The 21303-nt window shown below is 41.7% G+C and overlaps 1 long non-coding RNA gene across 1 annotated transcript in view; it reads left to right on the top strand.

Annotated features, from left to right (window-relative positions):
- LOC122239598 overlaps nt 1-21303 on the top strand; it is a 76991-nt gene that overhangs the window by 23228 nt on the left and 32460 nt on the right. Inside the window, exon 3 of the long non-coding RNA XR_006218830.1 lies at nt 11781-11852. This is a non-coding gene — a long non-coding RNA (uncharacterized LOC122239598). The remainder of the gene's footprint in view (nt 1-11780; nt 11853-21303) is intronic.

The following is a 21303-nucleotide window of genomic DNA, read 5'->3' as shown; positions in this document are numbered from 1 at the left end:
ATGTACACTTCAGTTGTGTTAGGTATATTTACATTGTTGCAAAACTGGTCTCTAAAACTCTTTTCATTTTGCAAAACTGAAAATTTTCTTAAAGAAGAATTCCCATTCCACCCTACCTCCAGACCTCTTCTACTTTCTGTCTCTATGAATTTGAGGTACTCTAGGTACCTCATATATAAGTGAAATCATATAAGTGTTTGTCTTTTTGTGATTGGCTTATTTCATGTAGCATAATGTCTTTAACTTTCATATATGTGGTGTCAGAATTTCCTTCCTACATCTGAGTAATGTTCCAATGCATGAACATTCCACATTTTGTTTATCCATTTATCCATCGATGAACACTTGGTTTGCTTCTACCTTTTGGCTATTGCAGGTAAGGCTACTATGCATATGAGTGTATAAATACCTCTTTGGTACTCTGATTCCAATTCTTTAGGGTGTATACCCACAAGTGGGATTGATGGATCATGTGGTAATTCCATTTGTTGAGGAACTGACAATTTTCCATAGCTTTTTCTAAAGTTTATTTATTTAATTTGAGAGAGAGAATGAGAGAGAGAGAGAGAGAGAGAGAGCGAGAGAGAAAGGGAGAGAGAGAGAGAGAGAGAGAGAGAGAGAGAGGTACAGTGTGAGCAGGGGGAGAGAGAGAGAGGGAGAGAGAGAATCCCAAGCAGGCTCCACACTGTCAGTGCAGAGCCTGATGCAGGACTTGAACTCATGAACTGTGAGATCATGACCTACCTGAGCAGAAACCAAGAGTTGAACACTTAACCTACTGAGCCACCCAGGTGCCCCTCCATCGCTTTTCTTACTCCCTTTAAATTAATTTTTACTTTTATCAAAGTAACATATGCACATAAACAAAGTATTTAGCTACCCATTTCTATATCACAAATTTTGGTTAAGTAACTGGTGCTTATGTTATTGTGACTGTTGTAAATATTTTACACTGCTGAGCCCGTATTGGCAAAATATAAAATGATAGGCTTCCATTTTTGTACTATTTTTTTTTCAGATTGACTATACCATTCCAGGGTAATCCATGAAATTTAAAGTCAATAATTAAGTAATGAGGCCCCTTCCAAGTTTCTTTTTATTATTTCTGGAATTGTTAATATCTCATGTTTTATTGGCTTTGTCTCTGTGCCTGTTGTTATATTTCCTAAGTGCTTTAATAGAGCTGATGAATGCCACTCACTAGCTTTTTCCAAATGCTCAAGCACACAGCTCATCCTATCAGCTCCACTGGTTTCTTGATTGCCCTACCTTCTTTCCACTGATTGAGGGCATTTAATATGGATTTTAAAAAGTTTCTCTTTTCCTTTCTTTGCAGTTTATCCCTTTCCTCCAAGTGCTTCTTTCCTACTTGTTTTTATGATCTCTCTCTTTCATACTGAAGTCTTTCTTCCAATTTCTAATGATCCTTTGCTGTCTGTTCCCATTTAAATTTGAGGCACAGGGGTGCCTGAGTGGCTCGGTCGGTTGAGCGTCCAACTCTTGGTTTCCATTTAGGTCACGATCTCATAGTTTTGTAAGTTTGAGCCCCACGTTGGGCTCTGCATTGGCATCTTGGAGCCTGCTTGGGATTCTCTCTCTTCACCCCCCCCCCCCCCCCCGCTTTCCTCCCCCACTTCTGCTGTCTCTGTCTCTCTCAAAAAATAAAAAAATAAACTTAAAAAAATAAATCTGAGGCACAAAAGGGCTGATAGAAAATTGTAAATATAAGGTTGGCTTCTCTGTAAGGTGATCAGGTTGTAAGTGAACCTTGCTTTCAAGGAAGCCTTAAGAGATTAGGATCATTAGATCTTATTTTTCTCTGGGTCATTCAGTTTCTCCCCAGAAGGATTCCCTGGTCTCCTCACAAGAGATGTGTGCCTGGCTGTTAGCATCCTGGACATAGGACAGAGCCTTTAGTGATCAGGCTTACATTAGTGTCTGTTTTTAGTGTGCTGTCTGGCTCCTGCCCTCTATTCACAGCGCCTCTTAGCCTGGTGATTATAATGCCAATTCAGCTGCCTTGCCAAAGCTTTTAAGTTGATATTTCTCAGTTCTATTATAATTTGCTTTCCTGGTGATATTTGAGGCTCTGTGACTAAGTTAATAGAATTAAAAAAATCAAACACATTGAACATTCTGGAAAGACAGCAAATGCTTTTAAAAATGTTACATGCAGAATGAAAAATTAATCACAGGGAAAGGAGGAAGAGTTTTCTCTAGGCATGGATATTTTTAAGAAATTTATTTTTTATTTTTATTTTTAAAAATTAAAAAATTTTTTTTGAGAGAGAGAGAGAGAGAGAGAGTGCACATGCACACGAGCAGAGGAGGGGCAGAGGGAGAGAGAGAATCTTAAGCACGCTCCATGCTGTCAGCACAGAGCCTGACACAGGCCTTGATCTCATGGCCCTGAGTTTGTGACCTGAGCTGAGATCAGTAGTTGGATGCTTAACCAAGTGAACCACCCAAGCGCCCCAGGACTGTATTGCTTCTATTCTAAACTATAGTCTTGTGAGGGCCTATTGTAAGAGACTTCTGTGGTCCCTTGGGTCTGGCTGTGAGTCTCATTCAATGGCTTACATCCATTGGGCAAGCAAGCCTTTCTGCTTTGCCATTAAGAGCAAAAATAAGGCCTTTTTCACTACAGTGTCAGAAATATTTCTGCTCTTCTGAGCGTTAGCACTTCTGACAGGCTGGCTCTCCTTTCTGGGCTTTGTAGCTCTCCCGAAGGGTTCTTTTCCTCCCTTTACTTCTCCTGCAAGTTAACTCATTCTTCTTCCTTCCTTTGGAGAAGGATGGCCCAGGCTCTGGGGGTTAGTCCTACTTGAAGGTTTTCCTTTCCCAGCCCACTTCTTAGGCTCTTCAGGGTCAGACCCAGTCTGGGGCAGGGTGGGTGAGAAAAGCTTGTTCTGCTTTTGTGGGACACCCTGATTCTCTGGAGCAGGTTCTGTGGTGTGTGGGCTGCAGGCAGCAGTGGGCCTGTGCTCCCCTGGGCAATCTGTGGGGTGGTCCAAGAGGCTTCCACAAGCACAACCTTTCTTTGAAGTCTGCTGCAGTTTTCTGCAAAAATTCATGCAATTAAAAATTTAAAAATCCCAAAATCCATACTATTTTTGTATTGTTCTAATATTTAAACACTAAATTAATAAAACACGACTTCCCCTCCAATCTTCAAGCACATTTGATACTTGAGCTTTATCCTGTGACTGCGGGCCCTTTGTGGCTCTCTTCTGTGAACCCCTGGGAGTTATAAATAAAATAGTTTGAGAAGTAAAGAATTGGAGAGAAAATTGAACTAGACATCAGAGAATGTGGCTCTGGTCCTGGTTCTCCACTTACGGGTGTATCTTGGGGTCAACTGCCTGCTCTTTCTGGACCTTTGTTTCCTCATCTGTAAAATGGGGAGGTTGGAATAGGGGTTCTCCTTATTGCCTCATTAGCATTTTTCTCTCCTGAATTATCCACGCTTTCTCTCACCGCTTTACACAAAGTCATAGCCACACTGCAATCTCTATGGACCTCTTTCTATTTACAATATTCATGCCTAAAAAGTATTAGTCTTCCCTGTGGGAGGGAAATAAATAAAAGTTCTTGGAAAACTTTTTGCATTAGGTAGAGAATACAATAAAGTCATGTTAGTTAATTTTATGCCTATTTGGTTCCAGCTCCAACCTGGCCTTTTCGTTTGAACATACATATGTATTTATATACGAAATGTGTATATGAACATGTGTGCAGTTAGGTTAGTCAAATTATGTTCTTGGCTTAAAGTCTGCTCTAGCCATAATGCTTATAGAAATCACAACAATTAGTTACAAAGTAGAATTGTTTTGACTATTACAATTAGAAGAGAAATGTTAAAACCCACGAAGGTGGGAGGTATTTTGAAGATGCATGCATGAACATCTGAAACTCTGCTCTGGGTCTTTTATGGGAGAGAAGTTGATACAGTTTTTTAAAAAGATTGTGTTGGGATTTAGGGATTTACTTTTATCCTTGGTATAGAGTTCAGTTATTTTTCAAAGGGACAGAAGTCCTGAGGTAGTCACTCCTTTTATAAGGTATTACTCAGTCTGGCATGGGGATAACCTGCAGTTTACTCACAAGGTTTGGATGCCAGGTCCACGGAGAAGGAATTTGGGGGATGTTGTATTTTCAAAATTGGGCCCTACAGCAAAGGCTCAGGATCTGGAGAGAAAGATTTTAGTAAAGGTCTCTGGCCAAGGAAACACTGTAACAATCCACAGAGACAACTGGGCCATTGCTCTCAGGGTGTTTTTATTGTGTGATCTGTTACATGAGTAGAACATGTGCTTTCTGAGAACCTGGATGTTCTGTGCATATCAGGGACAGTCCTGCTCAGGCAAGCCTGAAATATCCCACCTCTCCAGCCCCATACCCTGCCATTTCCCCCAGCGATCCCTAGTCACTAGCCAAGATGAACAATTTGCTATTTTCCAAACAAAACCATTATGTGCTCTTGTGTTCCTTCCTTCTTTGCCAGCTGGTCAAATCCCACCTCCCCTTAGTGTAACTTCTAGCATCATCCTCTGCAGGAATTCTTTGCTGGTGGCATCTCTGCCCTAGAGGGAATGAGATGTCCTTCCACTGGGTGCTAACATCCTCTCTCTTTGCTCCTCTTACATGGATTGTGATTTTGGGTCATTGCCTGTTCTTTTGCTAGACTGAGCACTGCAGGCTGGGAGGGACAGATTAGGCCATACTCATGGTTGTATCCCCATCCTGGCCCAGACTCAATAAATGTTTGTGCAGATGACTAGTGCATGTCATGCCTTCTTAGACCACTTTGTCTTTAGCTTCCCCAGAATCAATCAGATAGGCTGCATGGGGTAGTGGTTTGAGTGCATGGGCTATGAAGCCAGTCTACTGGTTGGAATCCTGCATTACTTCTTACTAGTTGTATGATTGTTCTCAGCCTCAGTATCCTCATCTGTAAAATGAGAATCATAACAGTACTTACTTCATAGAATTGTTATAAGGATTAAATGAGTTAATATTTGTCAAGTCCTTAGAATAGTGTTTGACATACACTGAAGGTGCATTTTATTGATTTTTATTTTTTAAAAGTTTTTTTTTTAAGTTTATTTTGTGTGTGTGTGTGAGAGAGAGAGAGAGAGAGAGAGAGTGAGAAGGGGAGGGGCAGAGAGAGAGAATCCCAAGGAGGCTCCATACTGTCATCATGGAGCCTGATGTGGGGCTCAAACTCACAAACCCTGTGATTATGATCTAAGCTGAAACCAAGAGTTGGACGCTTAACTGACTGTGCCATCCAGGTGCCCCTATTTAAAAAAAATTTTTTTTTTTTAAATTTAAGTGATCTGTACATCTCATGTGGGGCTCAAACTCATGACCCTGAGATCAAGAGTCACATGAGCCAGCCAGATGCTCCTGAAGGTGCATTTTAAATAATTAAATAATTTTGAGGAATCTGAGTAAACACAATAGACAGAAGGGTGATACTTGTGGGTTCAGTCCTCAGAATATATGCAGAATGACCTTTGTTGATGGGCACCATACAAATTTATATCCTATATGAAGATGGTTAGAGATGACTCCAGAATAGATCACTGTAGGAGTGACATCTTTATCAAGTGAAAAATACCACAGGTCTTCGGTTCAGGAAAATAAAACATAATTTTAATGCCTCACCTACTTTTATAAACTTTATTTTTATTATTTTTTGTTGTTGGTCAGAGGTGTTTTATTGCAGGGTAGGGGCTCCGGTACCCCGCTGAGGCTATAACGCGAGGAACGCCCACTTCTCTGCGAGTTTCACCTTGTATTTGCACTTGAACTTGGCTCACTCCCGAGGTTCGACCATGTTTCTCCTCTGGAAGCTCTTGAACCGGTCGCGGAGGATGTTGCCTTCAGGCTTTAGGGTCCTTATTATTATTTTTTTAACTGTACAACGTGCAGTTCTCATTCGATCATATCACTACCCTCTTCAACACTCAGATTGTCTTCCTCTTGCCCCCAGTTTCTCAGCACCGCTTCCAAGCCCCACGTGACCGGACTCCGCCTGCCCTCCACAGCCCCCTCGCGTGCCACCGCTCCCCTTATTTTTCCTTTTCCTGAGTGAAGTTCCAGACGTGACCTCCTTTCCATTCCCAAACGTTGCAGGGCTCCTTGCAGACTCTCCTCAGTGCTTTCTCGATTTATCTGCATAAACGTACCTCCTCAGAAGCTTCACCTCTTCTGGGTTAGCTTAGGGTCCTTTGCCATCTGGTCCCTGGCACCCGAACTTCCCTTATCAAATCGTTTGTCACAATCCAGTGCGTGTTATTGCTTAATTGTCAGACTTCCCCACTATAGTATAAGCTCCAAGTGGTCAGGGACCAAGTCTGTTTTGCTCACTGTTGTATGCCTATTGTCTTAAACAAAGCCTGGCACTCAGTGAGCACTCCATAGATACTGACTGAATTAGTGTTTAATTCTAGAAATTAGAAGTTTTCAGTCTAACTCAACCTAGATTTCAGGTGTCTTGGTGTCCCCAAGTCCTCCATTTGTTGCAGTGAGATTATCCATTGAGCCTGAATGAAGGGGAGCCTGGGTGGCTCAGTTGGTTAAGCCCTCGACTCTTGATTTCGCCTCCAATCATGATCTCATGCTTCCTGAATTCGAGCCCTGTGTCAGGCTGCACGGACAGTGCACAGCCTGCTTGGGATTTTCTCTCTCCCTCTTGCTCTCTGCCCCTCCCCCTCTCATGTGTTCACGTTCTCTCTCTCAAAATAAATAAATAAATAAAGTTAAAAGACTGAATGAAATTGGCTTGAGTCTCCATCCTATTTATGGTGGGTAATCTCATCTCTGTAGGTCACTGGAGGATGGTCCCATTTATCCCAGCCATCTCTGCAGACTTTTTGCGATTTATCTCCTCTGCCTGCTGGTGTTTTTCTATGCCACAGACACCATCCCCATTCCATCAGTACTGAAAGTGCCCTCTCTCAAGGCTCTGTGTGTCGTGAGGTGGTTACTTAACAAGCTGCTTAAAATAAATTATAACACATCTCCTTTTTGAATGGTCCTATGTCAATTCCCACCTCTGAAAATTTTCTTGTGCATCTTTTGAACTTGGGTGGCACGTCCTTGTGATGATTCTGGGTCCCTCTTTGTCTTCACCCTTATTCCTAAATTCCTGTTAGTGTCTTATGCCGACCCAATTTAGCTGTTCCATTGTCTGGCTTTTGCTTCTCCAGGTGCTGTCCTTAGGATTTTATTTTCATAAGCAAATATGTCCATAATCACTAAGGGGAGGCAGCGTAGGGTCAGCTTAAGAAGGTGGACTTTAGGGCCAAAGAACCTAGTTCCAAATTGAGTCTCTTTTACTACTGTGTGGCCTTCCCCATGTTACCTAGCTTCTATCTTCCTCAGTTTCCTCAGCTGTAAGATGGTAGTTTTTTTAAAATGTTTATTTATTATTGAAAGTGGGAGAGCAGAGAGAGAGAGAGGGAAGGAAGATCTGAAGTGGTCTCTGCTGACAGTAGAGAGCCTGATGATGCAGGACTCACTTGAACTTGCCAGCTATGAGATCATGACTTGAGTCGAAGTTGGATGCTCAACCGACTGAGCCACCCAGGTGCCCTTGTAAGATGGTCATTGTAGTGATGTAAAATGGTAATTGTAGTAAGTATCAAGCAAGTTAATACCTGTAAAATACTTAGAAAAAAATGCCTGGCACATACTAAACACCTAGTAAATCTTAACTTAAAAACAAATTAAGATGCATGCATAATCAAAACAGCTTTCTTTTTGAGAGAATTCTTTAGAAAGCTATCTAAGCAACACTGCTTTTTCTTCATTACACGAATTCCAAGTCATCTGTTGATTTTCCAAAATGTCTTTGGACTATTGTCAAGCATATAGAACTGGCTAAGAGTGCCAGCTCAGGATCAGAATGGGCTTAGAACTCAGTTCTACCTGATTTCCTGATGTGATCTTCAGAAATTAATTAAATTGTTAAGACTTGGGGAGCCTGGGTGGTTTAGTTGGTTAAGCATCCGACTTTGGCTCAGATCACGATCTCATGGTTTTTTGAGTTTGAGCCCTGCGTTGGACTCTCTGTTGTCAGTGCAAAGCCTGCTTCGGATCCTCTGTCTCCCTCTCTCTCTGCTCCCCCCTCCCCCACCCCCTGCGCTCTCTCTCTCTCTCTCTCTCAAAAATAAATAAAAACATTAAAAAAATTATTAAGACTCAATTTCCTCATCTATCACATTGGGGCAATACTGTCCCATTGAGTTTGTGTACGGATGTATGTGAAGATTAAGTGAGCTCAAGTATCTAAAGAATTAGCTCAGTGCCCAGTATGTAATAGGTTCTTTAGGACTGTGATTATTACTGTTATATTAGTTTCATTGTTACATTTTTAAAAATAATCAAGAGCTACAACATGTGCTTCTGGAAGGCTGAAGAATTAAGTACTACCTCACTTCATCACACCCGTGGTATGAAATATCTTCTCATTTATTTAGAAGAGGGTATTAGTGTTGATGATTCATGGAGCTCTTACAGAAGGGGCAAGGGAAGAGACATGAAATATATTTTGTGAAAAGAGACAGAATTTTCCCATTTGGCATTCCTACCATTGGTGGAACTAGAAACTGTTTGACAGAAAGCTCCTCTTTTCTCAAGGGGCCCATGGCTCTACAAAAGTAGAGCTTTCTTCTCTTCTTTGACTGGTTACTGCATGGATGAATGTAAACTTGCTATCCAGCAGAGAGGCTGATTGAGTGATACCCTAATGGAGCCACTGGCAAAGGATAAACCAAGATAGAAACAAAGCTGCATTCCAAATAATGCTCAGTGCCTTTCTTGATACTTTCCATTATAATTCATTCCCATTAGAGGCACTTCGGACTGTTTTAAAGCTATTATATTGTAATTTCAGAGCTGACTATAAATTTAAAAGAACACACACACACACACACACATACACACACACACATAGCTTCTTAGCAATTCAAAGAAAATGGAAAGAAATGTAAGAATTGTCAGCCAGAACCCAAATTTCAAAACCAGTGAGATGTTGAAGTACTGCTCTGCATTTCATTTGAACTCAATAGACAATACATTTCAGGAAAAATTCAAACTTTAAATAATCATTCCTGTGCTGATTGTGTAAACACATATATCAAAGAGAGTAGAGAATCAAAGATCCAAAGGAGGAAAGGACCTTTCAAGAATCAAATGATCCTGAATTTAGTTTGACTCTTCAGCTAAGAGGTATAAAAAAATGTGAACAGTTGCTTCCTTGTTCAGGTGGCAGTTAAGTTATATGACAAAGCATTAGAACGGTACGAAGAACAGTGTATCTACTACAAAAAGCAAGTGCCTAATATAATATGTTATTCGGTGGCACTAATTCTTCTATATCTGGGCCAGCCAAGGGAAAAAAAGTCTGAGTCAGTTAAAGGAGGGCTCTTGCCAAGAGTTTTAAGACACAAATTTTTACTAGGTAATAAAGTTTATATGGCTATACCACATGGGCCACTTTGCAGACAATCTGTGGTTCAGGCACATGGCAGAATTAATTTTTTTCTCTTAATAAACATTCCTCACATTTAGACTTGTGGACAGTTTTAATTGAAATAACTTGGGCTTCTAATACTTTCTTACTAAGTCAGTAACTACTTCAGGCAGCTTTGGAGAAGAATGGGGAGTACAAGGAAGAAATGGAACCACATTCTTCATTCTGATGCCAGATGGTACCCCCACCCTGCCCTAAGCTAGAGGAAAATATCATCCTCCTCACCCCTTACCCCCTGGTCCCACCTTGAGGGGCTCCATGATCAACTCTGGACCATTTCTGGGCATAGAACCAATTTCCCCTGACTTTCACTGTGGTCCCCAATGTAGTGACGAATCTTGTTATAGCAGGAAATAGTGGCTGAAGCTTCAAACCCCAAACCCCTGATTTATAGGTGGAAAGTGCTAGGAAGAACTCTGATGATTATTTAGTTCCCATACTTCATTTTACAAATGAGAAAACAGGCCCAGAGAAGGGCCCTCCCCAAGTCACATGATATGTTAGAGTGGAGCAGAGTCTGTATCTCCCTCACCCTCAGCTTCCTGCCGCTTTGGAGGCACATGTCCTGCTGTTGTATTTGTCTACTTAGGTTCATCCTTTGGTGAAGGGCGGCTACATTGTTTGGCACACCATGGGCTGTGTGCACTCAATATGGCTGTTTGATATTCTTCTGCTCTTCATAGAGACACTCGGGTTTATTCATCAGTACTTGCTCATCTGGATGGCATCGCAACCCCATTCTTGAATGCTATCAACTTTTTGGGATATTAAGTAAGGACAGTTTAATTTTGGGAGAGATTTTGGGCATGTGGAGCATGAAGGGAGTGAGGTCTTCACCTTCTTTCCTACACTCTTCCCCAGTGGGAGTATTTGTGGAATGGGTACAAGCTGGTGCTTCCCAAGTAGGAGCTTGTCTCCCAAAAGGTCTATAGTTCCAGCAGGCCAGGCTCTGTGGTAGGTGGGGCTTGAATATTGTCCATTATCTGTTTCTTAAAATGCCTCAGGTGCATCTATCCCCTGAGAGCCTCATGGTCCTGGTGGCCCTCCTCACATGGACCGACTCTGGAATTCTGCCCCAGACCTCAGCACCTCCTCATATCAGTCACAGCTCAGGGATCTCCGGGACAGTAGGATTAGACAGTGGAGCTCTATTGCTATAGTTAACAGCTTTTTACTTCTCTTCTTAACCTCTTGAACATGGAGAGGGAGTGAGCCACATGTTGGCAATCCCCCTTTTAGTTCTCTGTTTCTATATTTGGCCTAGTGGCATTTGGATTGGATTCAAATGGTGGTCATTCTTCTAGGTCTTCTAACATCACTGTTCTGCTTACATTCAGCTTCTTGTGATCATCCTCAAAGTTTCCCACCAGAGGCACCCCACTTGGTCTTCCCTTCAGGCTGCTAGGGATCCCTCATCATGCTGAAATTTCTTCACTCAGCTCTTTTCCTTCATCCCATGTCTCACATAAACCATGTTTTACACGAACTCCACTTTAACTTTCTAGTATATGTGGAGGACTTATATGCATATATGATGCATTCATCTTCATAACAGTCCTATGAGATATTGTATTGTCTTGTATTATCTCCATTCCATAGACGAGGAAAGTGAGGTTTAAGAGATTGAGTCATTGCCAGTAAGTGGCAGATGTGGGATTTAGACCCTAGGCTTTCAACCTACAGTACACTACATAGTATGCTATACCAGTCCCATCCACCTTGAACTGGTTTCAGGATCTTGCGTCTTGCTGTGGAAGTTAAGCACTTCAGTGACTGTTAGTACCAAAGCCACCCCAAGAGCAGCCAAGGAACCACAATTACTCCTGAACTTAAATTTTCATATCTTCATAATCTCATATATAATTTGCTCCTTGCTTTTGCATTCACACTTTTTATAAACACCTTTGGTACTGAACTATACTAGATCTGTTATTGTTCTTTTGGCTCCCCTGATTCCACTGTTTGTTGGGTTTATGGCCCTTCACATGAAAGATGGGATGGGTGGAGAAGGAATCCAGCAGAAGTATAGACCTTCATATTCCCCATTACTTTGGCTACCTTCATGTATCACGGGAAAACTCACATATTCAAGTTTAAGTGACAATCTAGGGAGAATGGTTTTCTTTAGTTTCTTTTGAAAAATCTTCAAGAATTGATTTTGTATAATTTGAGAGCAGACTTTCTAGCACAGAAGTAGAGAATTTGTTTCATTTGTATCTATTGTTTTGATTTTTAGTGAACCTGGATATCGTATGGATCATCTTTGATTTGACAATCTGTTTTGAAGAGACTTCACATATTGAAGGAGGTAAGTTGATGAGGAATATGATATGATGATGCCATATTCTTCAGCTCCTGTAGCAAGACTTTTGTGTTGCTTTGGGAGTGGAAAGCTATAAGGTTTTTAGATACAGAGATATTATAGATTGGGAGGCATTTTACTGGCTTTGGAGATGGCAAAATAGAAAGTTTGGGACTCGGAATCATCTCTCTGAGTGCCTGAGTCTTTTAGTAGCTATAATCGAAAACTTTCTTTCAGTTTGGTTTGAGAGAAGTCAGATAGGCTGAGCAGAAGTTTCCTCTGATGTTGGTTTCTTAATAAAAATTTGGCTTCTTGAGACAATACAATCACCACCAAGCTACTACTTTATCCTAAATGAATGGAACAAGTGTGCAATCAAATAGTACTGACTCTGAAGTCTCCAGATGTACATATGTTCTGATTTCTCTGGTGCATGTTCTGATTATATTTAGCCAAAACTCCCCAGAAGGTGCCTTTCTGTTTTGTGCAAGTTTAATGAGAATACTTGGCTGTACTTGCTGCAGGAAGGCTAAGGGTAGGAATGTATTAATTTACTTCAAAGGGCAATTAGGAGACCTATCACTATTATCACCATGGGCTCTGTCATCTATCAATTTATCAAATATGAAAAAATACAATGTTATTGGTACACAGTCCCTAATGGAAAAAATGGAATTCTCCTCAAATTTGTAATATTTTTATCTGTATCGTGAACCTCCAGGGGAACTGCCACTCACAGTTCTGTGAATTCAGTTGGTTTTGGAGGAAGAGTGAATGCAACCAGGAATTTTCACATTACATAGCCAATTATGCAGAAACCTCACTGAATCTAAAATCTAATGGTGGCTGCTTCTGTTTACTCTTTTACCATTGCAAGTACATCATTTTTAGAAATCATAATATATGCTGATACTTTGATTATGGAATTTTCTGGAAAGGAAGATCTATTGCAATAGCAGTGTTAAAAAGAATAATCCTCAGGCCTATATAAATGGTGCAGTGCTGGGCTTGAGTTTGTATCATTTTGAAGAAATACCCCTAGCTCTGTCTAATCGATGGTGACTGCCTCTGTGGGGTTGGACTTCAGTATTCTCAACTTAGCCTGTTGGTGTTTCCTATCCATCTCAGCACCCTCCTTTCCCCATCTGAAGGTGGGGAAGATCTGAGACTAATCACTTATGTTTGTTCACTATATTTTCATTATAGGGCTATCTCAACAGGACGTTTATATGTTAAGCATTTTCTTTTCTGCTTAGGGGAATCCTCTGTCTCTTAATTTTAACTAAGTTTCTGACAAAGAATTGTACCTAGGAATTTACTCTCTTAATTAACAGAAGTAATACTATTCTACCACAGTAAATATCAAATTATGTAATTGTTCAATGTCCTTCACAAAATAATACCATCCCACATATTGACTTCCTAATTGTGGTTATACTTATTCCAAATTAAGGGATAGAGACTCTCTTTTGGCAGATTGGTTTGGTAGTGGCTTAATATTCCTTAATAATCATATAGTTCATAACTTGTATAATCTATAAACCACTACGCTATTTTTTTTCTCTCTTTTGTGCATCTACCCAGTCACTAGACCGACATACCTACCTTCCTTCCTCCCTCCCTTCCTTCCTTCCTCTCCATACCAGTAACTGAATACCATATGCAAAGAGCTGCAACTGGTACCCAGTCTATTTCTAACAGAAACTCTAGAATGCTAGAAGAACCTCACATTCTTCTTGGCTTTGAAATCAAAGGGTTAGTTCTGAGTCAATGTTATTTATTTTCTATTACTGTTGTAATACATTGTCACTAAGTTAGTGGACTAAACAATACCATCTCATTATTTTACAGTTCTGTAGTTCAAAAGTCTAACATGGGTCAAGAATAAGGTCTCACTGGGCCAAGATCAAGGAACTGGTGGGGTAACCTTCCTTTCTGGAGCTTCTAGAGGAGAATATGTTTCTTTGCCTTAACTAGCTTCTTGAGGCTGCCTACGTTCCTTGGCTAGTGTTTCTTCCGCCATCTTGAAAGCTAGCAAAGGTGGGTAGAGTTCTCATGCATGTCTCTGACCCTTCTTCTGTCATTGTATCTGTGTCTCTCTCTTACTGCAGCTAGGAAAACATCTCCACCATTAAAACTCATATGATTCAATTGAGCCCATCCAAATAATTTAGTATAATCTCCTCATCTGGCACTTAGTGCCAGTCATTGCCATATAAGGCATATCACAGGTTCTGGGGAATAAGATGTGGATACTTTTGGGGACATTATTCTGCCTATCACAGTAGGGTATGGAGAGATAATTCAAGCCATATAATCTTTTCAGGTGTGTGTTAAATAAAGAAAAATGCTATTTATGAAAGCAGTCTTATTATTTAATAAATAAAAGATAAAGCTACATTGTTTGCTAATTTATGAAAAGGCATGTTAACAGAGCTATTCGATGTAGTATTTGTCTCCTAGAGAGCAAAATGCTTTTCCCATAACTACACGAGATACATACTGAAAGACTGAAATATTAATAACCAAATATTCAGTAAATGGAGAATAAAACAAGATCCCCAAGCATACAAAATTCCAGGAAAATCCAGACAAATGTTCTGTACTGTATTTTACTTTTTAAAAGAGAAGATAAGCTTCCCAGGCAGCTTCACTGAATACAGAGCATTTCTCATGAACAAAGACAAGTTTCCATTTTTTCAGCATACATACATATACTTTCCCTTTTTCTAAATAATTTGTTTTCTGGGTGAGTCTTGGTCAAAATAGAAGATACTAGAATGCTTCATTATCTTGCAACAAGCTGAATGAGAAAATTTTTTATTACGGTTTCCTAAGGTGGTCCGCAAGGAAAATCTCTAAAACAGCACCCTGTTTTCTGAGAAGTTAGAGGGTTTCCAGCACAGAGATGGTAATGACGGAATGCTGATGAAGGGCTGTTGTGAGCATGAGCTAGGACAGGTGATACAGCCGCAGTGTGGTGAACACGACTGGGTGTTGAGTCTAATGCAGAGGCATTTCTTCCTTTTGTTTCAGATGTAAGTTTGGAACAAGCCCTTGTGTCTTCCCGGTTGTAGGTAGGGATAGGCGTGGGGGAAGGGGAAACAAAAGAGAAAATTGGAGGATGTGAGTGGGCAAGGAGGAAGGGAAAAGCGAATGGATTCTTGCAGAGACACCTGGTATGTGGCCAGTTAGGATAGGAGAGAAAAAGTCCAAATTTGGATTTCAGTGATAACAGTTAATGATAATAATCATGATCCGTGATGGAGTGACAAGCACTGTGTTAACCATGTCACTTGTCCGGATCACTGAATTCTCCACATTCAGTTAAGTAGATGTTATTAGGATCCCCATTTTATAGATGAGGAAGTTGAGAGAGAGAGAGAGAGAAAGAGAGAGAGAGAGAGAGAAAGAGAGAGAGAGAGAGAGAGAGAGAGAGAGAGAGAGAGAGAGAGGATGTTAAGCAAATAAGCAAATTGCCGGAGGTCACACAGCTATTAGAATTAGATTTTAAATCCCATTCCATTTATCTATTGTCCCTTGTCATCCCCGAATGACTTGGACTGGGGAAAGTCAACACTTCAGCTGTCAATGTCTGTTGCCTGGCTGGTCCCCCAGAGTTGTCCCGAGAGCTGGTGTTCTGAAGTTTCCCTGATGTGACCACTTTAGAGAATTGCTTTAGAGAATTGCTGTCTCCACAGTGGACTGTTGGTGTGTGTCAGTGTTTGGGTGTGAACAAAGCACAAGTCTGGGGGTGGGGAGCTGGAGGAGAGCCTCAGCCTATCTGCTTCACCTAAGAGACTGGGCCACCACCACGTGGTTTCCGCTGTGCAGGTTCTGGGGCATTGCTGGGAAGTCAGGGCCTTCAGGGGCTAAGTGGGTATGGAGCTGTGCTTCCTTCATGCCAGGTTCCCAGACTGACTCTGCATCCCACTAAATGCAAAGGGTCCCAGAGAGTCAGAGGCTTATTCCTTCTCTGCTGTGGGATGACTTACTTGGTGTTGGTTGGACTATTTTCCCTGCCGTGGTAGGGAGTGTCAAGCTCAATGCTTAAAATGATGTCATCCCTGCTCATGCAGAGATAGCATCCTATGTGTTAAAAATATGTGCAGAGTGGGGGGTGCCTGGGTGGCTCAGTTGGTTGAGCATCTGACTTTGCTGGTGGGGTAACCTCCTTTCTCAGTCTCAGGTCATGATCTCGTGGTTCATGAGCTTGAGCCCTGTGTCAGGCTCTGTGCTGACAGCTCTGGAGCCTGAGGCCTGGAGCCTGCGTCAGATTCTGTGTTTCCTTCTCTCTCTGCCCCTCCCCTGCTTGTACTCTCTCTCAAAAATAAACATTAAAAAATATTAAAAAAATATGTGCAGAGTGGATGTGTACATATTTATTAAGCTTTTTGTCCCTCTAAGATAAGAAGGAACTGTGGAATCTGATGACCTTGCTGGGTTCTGAGTTTATTTTTTATTTATTTATCTATTCTGAGTTTATTGTTTATTTTTAATGAATTGTTAAAAATTTTTTTTTTGAAATTCTGTAGAATTAACACACAATGCTATATTAGTTTCAAGCGTACAATATAGTATTCAACAATTCTATACATTACTCAGTGCTCATCATGGTAAGTGTACTCTTTTTTTTTCTTAAGTTTATTTATTTATTTTGAGGGAGACAGTGCAAGCGGGGGAGGGGCAGAGAGAGGGAGACAGAGGATCCCAAGCAGGCTCCATAATGTCAAAGCAGAACCTGACATGGGGCTTGAACTCACCATGAGATCATGACCTGAGCCAAAATCGGGAGTCCTTTGCCTAGCTGAGTGAGCCACCCAGGCGCCCCAACAAGTGTACTCATTTAAAAAAATTTTTTTAAATGTTTATTTATTTATTTTTGAGAGAGAGGGAGAGTACAAGTGGGGGATGGGCAGAGAGAGAGAGGGAGACACAGAATCTGAAGCAGTCTCCAGGCTCTGAGCTGTCATCACAGAGCCCGATGTGGGGCTCAAACCCACGAACCATGAGATCATGACCTGAGCGGAAGTGGGATGCTCAACTGACTGAGCCACCCAGGTGCCCCCAATAAGTGTACTCTTAATCCATTTCACCCATCCCCCACCCACCTCCTGTCTGGTAACCATCAGTTTGTTTGTTACAGTTAAAAGTCTGGGGTTTTTTGTTTGTCTCTGTTTTTCTTTCTTTCTTTGCCTTGTTTCTTAAATTCCAGAGTTTGTTTATTAAGCCATCAAATGTTTATTCATTTATTCAGTGTATACTCTATAGTAAGTACCATTTTTGATCCTTTGAGAGACAGCATGACTGGCACATAGTAGGCATCAGAGGGATGTGAGATGAATCCACAATGAGAACTAAAAGACCTGGCTTCCACTTTTGCAAATTCCAAATCCCAGTTGGAAGAAACTATACATATATGAAAGAAAAGAGGAAAATTGGATATTTAAGTGGACAAATATCAGTAGGGACAGAGCATTCCGGAATAACAGCCTTCAGCAAGAACTTGGTGAATGTTGGATAAATCGGCAGGAGCCCTTGGAAGGAAATGTAGGAATAAATTGAAAGCAAGTAGGAGGGGGCCCGTCTGGGCAGAGTTTCCAGGAAGATGTAGGCCTGAGCACAAATATGATGCATCACGGAACAGAACAGAAGGAACTCTGTGGAAGATCTGTGTGGCAGTTCTGAAGCTGGTGGAGAGCTGATGAGAGGGAGCCAGCACAAGGCAAACTTGGGAAGGTAGGGGACGCAGTGGGACGAGGAAGAGGGCTGGCTCACTGATGGCCCGGGTCACCAGAGGAAGGGCTTGCTCTTCATCTGAATGGTCTTGGGAAGGTATGGGTACATGAAGACACTCAACACACACTTGTTGACAGAACTGAAAACAAATTCAAAAGTAATACATGAAACAAATCAGAAGAGGTTTTAAATCTGTAGTTCTTATTTGAAAATATAACTCGGATATTGTTCCCAAGCATTAGAGGTAGCCTTTTATGGGACTAGGATTGCTGGGAGAGGTATAACATAAGAACTCATTCTAAACTCATTCTCAAAAGGTGACACTCTTCTAAAGGGTCCTGCAATCTCTTTTTTGGTGGGGGTAAGGGAGGTAAGGTGGCAGTAGGAAAATTATTAGCTTTGGGATTCCAGTGTTTTCTGGCCCTACCATGGGCCTGTGTGGAGGCCTCTTGTGTGGCTTTTGTGAACCAGGAACCTCATGTGTGGCCTCATGGAACAAGGGGGCAAACAGGCTGTCAGAACCTGCACAAGTCCTGGGCAGAAGCCTCCACATCTCCTCTGGTGCAGACAAGCTTTCGTTCTCCCAAGAGCACTGGGCCCTGCGTTCACTTCGTCTGGCATACCCCTAAGCCCAGTTATTACAGACGCCCTGCAAGGATGCCACTCTAAAGACCTGTGTGGGGCCCATTAGCGCCTCAGCAGCGGCTCCCAGTGTGCCCGGGAACAGCAAGACATCATTTCAGTGTATCCACAGCGTGAGAGCCATTTTAATCTTGACTTTGCCTCCTCACGCTTCATTGTATTCAGAGCTGGGTGTGTTTCTGCCATTATTTGGCGATTTTCTTGCGAGGAAGCCATTTTATGAAAAATGCCTGATTATTGCTGCCAGAAAAATAATATCCGACAATTTGCTTTAAATGATACAGTCTTAAAAGTTAGTGTTATTCATACAAATGCAAATAATTTCAACAATTACTCTGCATTTAATCACCACAAAATTGGGTCCTCCCCATGTCCCTTCTCTCACTCAGTGTGCGATAATGGAGTGTTTTAGTGAAGTAAACACTGAACAGTCTTAGAGGGAAGGTATTTACCGTTTTCCAGCATGTCTTGTAAGAAGCCTGATCCATTTCAGGAGAAACTTGTTGACTATTAGAGTGGCCCTGGACAAATATTTATGCTGTTAGGTCTCAACAGCTAACCAATGGACATCACACATTCCTTCTAAGTGGCGAGGCTGAGGCTGTCAAACCTTGGGATGTGATGAATGCTGAAGCAGATGAGTTGAGCACAGAGGTGGGCTGCAGAAGGTGGTTTCTGGCATCGAGAGCTGAATCTTCCCTTTTAATTTATATATATATATATATTTTATTTATATATATATTTATATATATATATTTTATTTATATATATATTTATATATATTTATAAATATAAATATACATATATGTATATATATACATATATATACACATATATATATGTATTTTAAATGTTTATTTATTTTGAGAGAGAGAGAGGGAGTGAGAGAGAGAGAAAGCACGCCCACATGTGTGTGCATGTGAATGGGGGAGGGACACAGAGAGAGAATCCCAAGCAGGCTCCATGCTGCCAGTGCAGAGCCTGACTGGGGTTTGATCTCACAAACCATGAGATCATGACCTGTCTGGAAATCAAGAGTCAGATGCTTAACTGACAGAGCAACCATGCACCTTCTGAATCCTCCCTTTTTAAAGATGAAAAGTTTGACTATCACTGAAAACCTTCCAATGGGGGCAGGCCTCAGAGAGCTCAGGAGTGGGTCACGTATTGTTCACTCAGAGGCTGTTTGGTGCCTCTGAGAGAGATCCTGTGCTCACTGGTGTGTGTGATATAATGGTTCTCAACAGCTCTCTGAAGGGCTAAATGCGTATTTCTGATCTGCTGATAACCAAGAGCGTAAATCCAAACCTTCCCAGCTACTCAGCTCAGACTCTCAGGGCTAAACACAAAGATCTGGGCAATGTCTTCCTACCTCAGCCAGTAGTAGGTGGAAACTCTGCCAGAAGCCTAGAAAGATCTCGTCCTCATACAACTTCAAAGAAGAAATTTCAAAACCCCTTTATAAAGCAAGGGTGAATACCCATTATAGGGGATTGCTGTTTCACCTGCATTATGTTGGCGAAATGGTGTCTTTGCTGACCAAAATGCAGCTAGGTGTTTGTTACTATAGAATTTCTGAATTACTGAAATGAGGGTCTTAGATTTCCTCTTTCAGAGAGGAGATGCTGTTCACAGTCATCACCGAGTACCTAGTAAGGCCAGGCATAGCGACTGGCACTTTCCATAGGTAAGTGTTTCCAGGCATGGGCCATGTGTGTGGTTGTCTTGAGTGGTGGGGACTGTTTCTGGCCCTTATCTTCTGGTGTAAGGGCAGAGTGTCTTTGGATGGGATTGTAACACTCAGGAATCACTATGGATCCGGCCAAATGGGGCTCTGGGTTCCCGTGTGCACATTATCTTCTGTGCGATGGGTATAAAGACGGCTCCTTTGTCAGCAAACCATTTAGTTTGCTAGCAGCCTTTCCTTTGCTTTCAGCAGAGTTTTGTTGTCTTTATTTGTTTTATTTTATTTTATTTTTTTTCAATATATGAAATTTATTGTCAAATTGGTTTCCATACAACACCCAGTGCTCATCCCAAAAGGTGCCCTCCTCAATACCCATCACCCACCCTCCCCTCCCTCCCACCCCCCATCAACCCTCAGTTTGTTCTCAGTTTTTAACAGTCTCCTATGCTTTGGCTCTCTCCCACTCTAATCTCTCTTTTTTTTTGGGGGGGGGGGATCCTGAGATATTTAATTGTTTTAAAGTGTGGTCTGGTCTCTCTCTGCCCCTCTCCTGCTCATGCTGTCTCTCTCTGTTTCTCAAAAATAAATAAATGTAGAAAAAAATTAAAAAAAAAAAAAAGGGGGCGCCTGGGTGGCTCAGTCGGTTAAGCTTCCGACTTCGGCTCAGGTCATGATCTCGCGGTCCGTGGGTTCGAGCCCCATGTCGGGCTCTGTGCTGACAGCTCAGAGCCTGGAGCCTGCTTCTGATTCTGATTCTGTGTCTCCATCTCTCTCTGCCCCTCTCCTGCTCATGCTGTCTCTCTCTGTTTATCAAAAATAAATAAATGTAGAAAAAAAATTAAAAAAAAAAAAAGTGTGGTCTGAAGACCACTTGCATTTGGATCACCTCCTTATCAAATGTTCACCTATTATTCAGGAGTTCTGGGAGCAGGCCCAGGGACTTGCAACAAATACTCAGGTGGCTTTTATGGACACTAAAATTTGAGAACCAGTAGCTTAAAGGATACAGTTAATTTTTTGGCCCAAGGTATGTGTCCTTGCATGGCCTGGCCCCAGCCTATCCTTCTGGCCTTCTCTCTAAGACTCAGAACTTCTTATGGTCTCCTCTCTTCTCATGCTCTTGCTCCTGACCTTCCTTCCACTTGGCACACACTTTCTCCTTTCTCTACTGACCACTTCTTATTGATCCTGTGAGACCGTGCTCAAATGTCAGTGTCCTCGTGATGTCTTCCCTGAGTCTGGTGGGAGGGGTTTCTCATCCCATCCTGCCTTCTACGTGGCACTCTCAGTCTGTGGGCACTTCTGGGAAGTTCCTGGATTTTGGCACAGTGGACATCACCCTCAAAGCCCCTTATGGTGGGAGCTATGGGCTCTACTTGCATGAGTATG

This window comes from Panthera tigris, chromosome B3 (genome assembly GCF_018350195.1).
Source record: "Panthera tigris isolate Pti1 chromosome B3, P.tigris_Pti1_mat1.1, whole genome shotgun sequence".
Classification (NCBI taxonomy): Eukaryota; Metazoa; Chordata; class Mammalia; order Carnivora; family Felidae; genus Panthera; species Panthera tigris.
The sequence above is the reverse complement of the archived record's forward strand: the minus strand, read 5'-3'. Positions and strand labels throughout refer to the sequence as shown.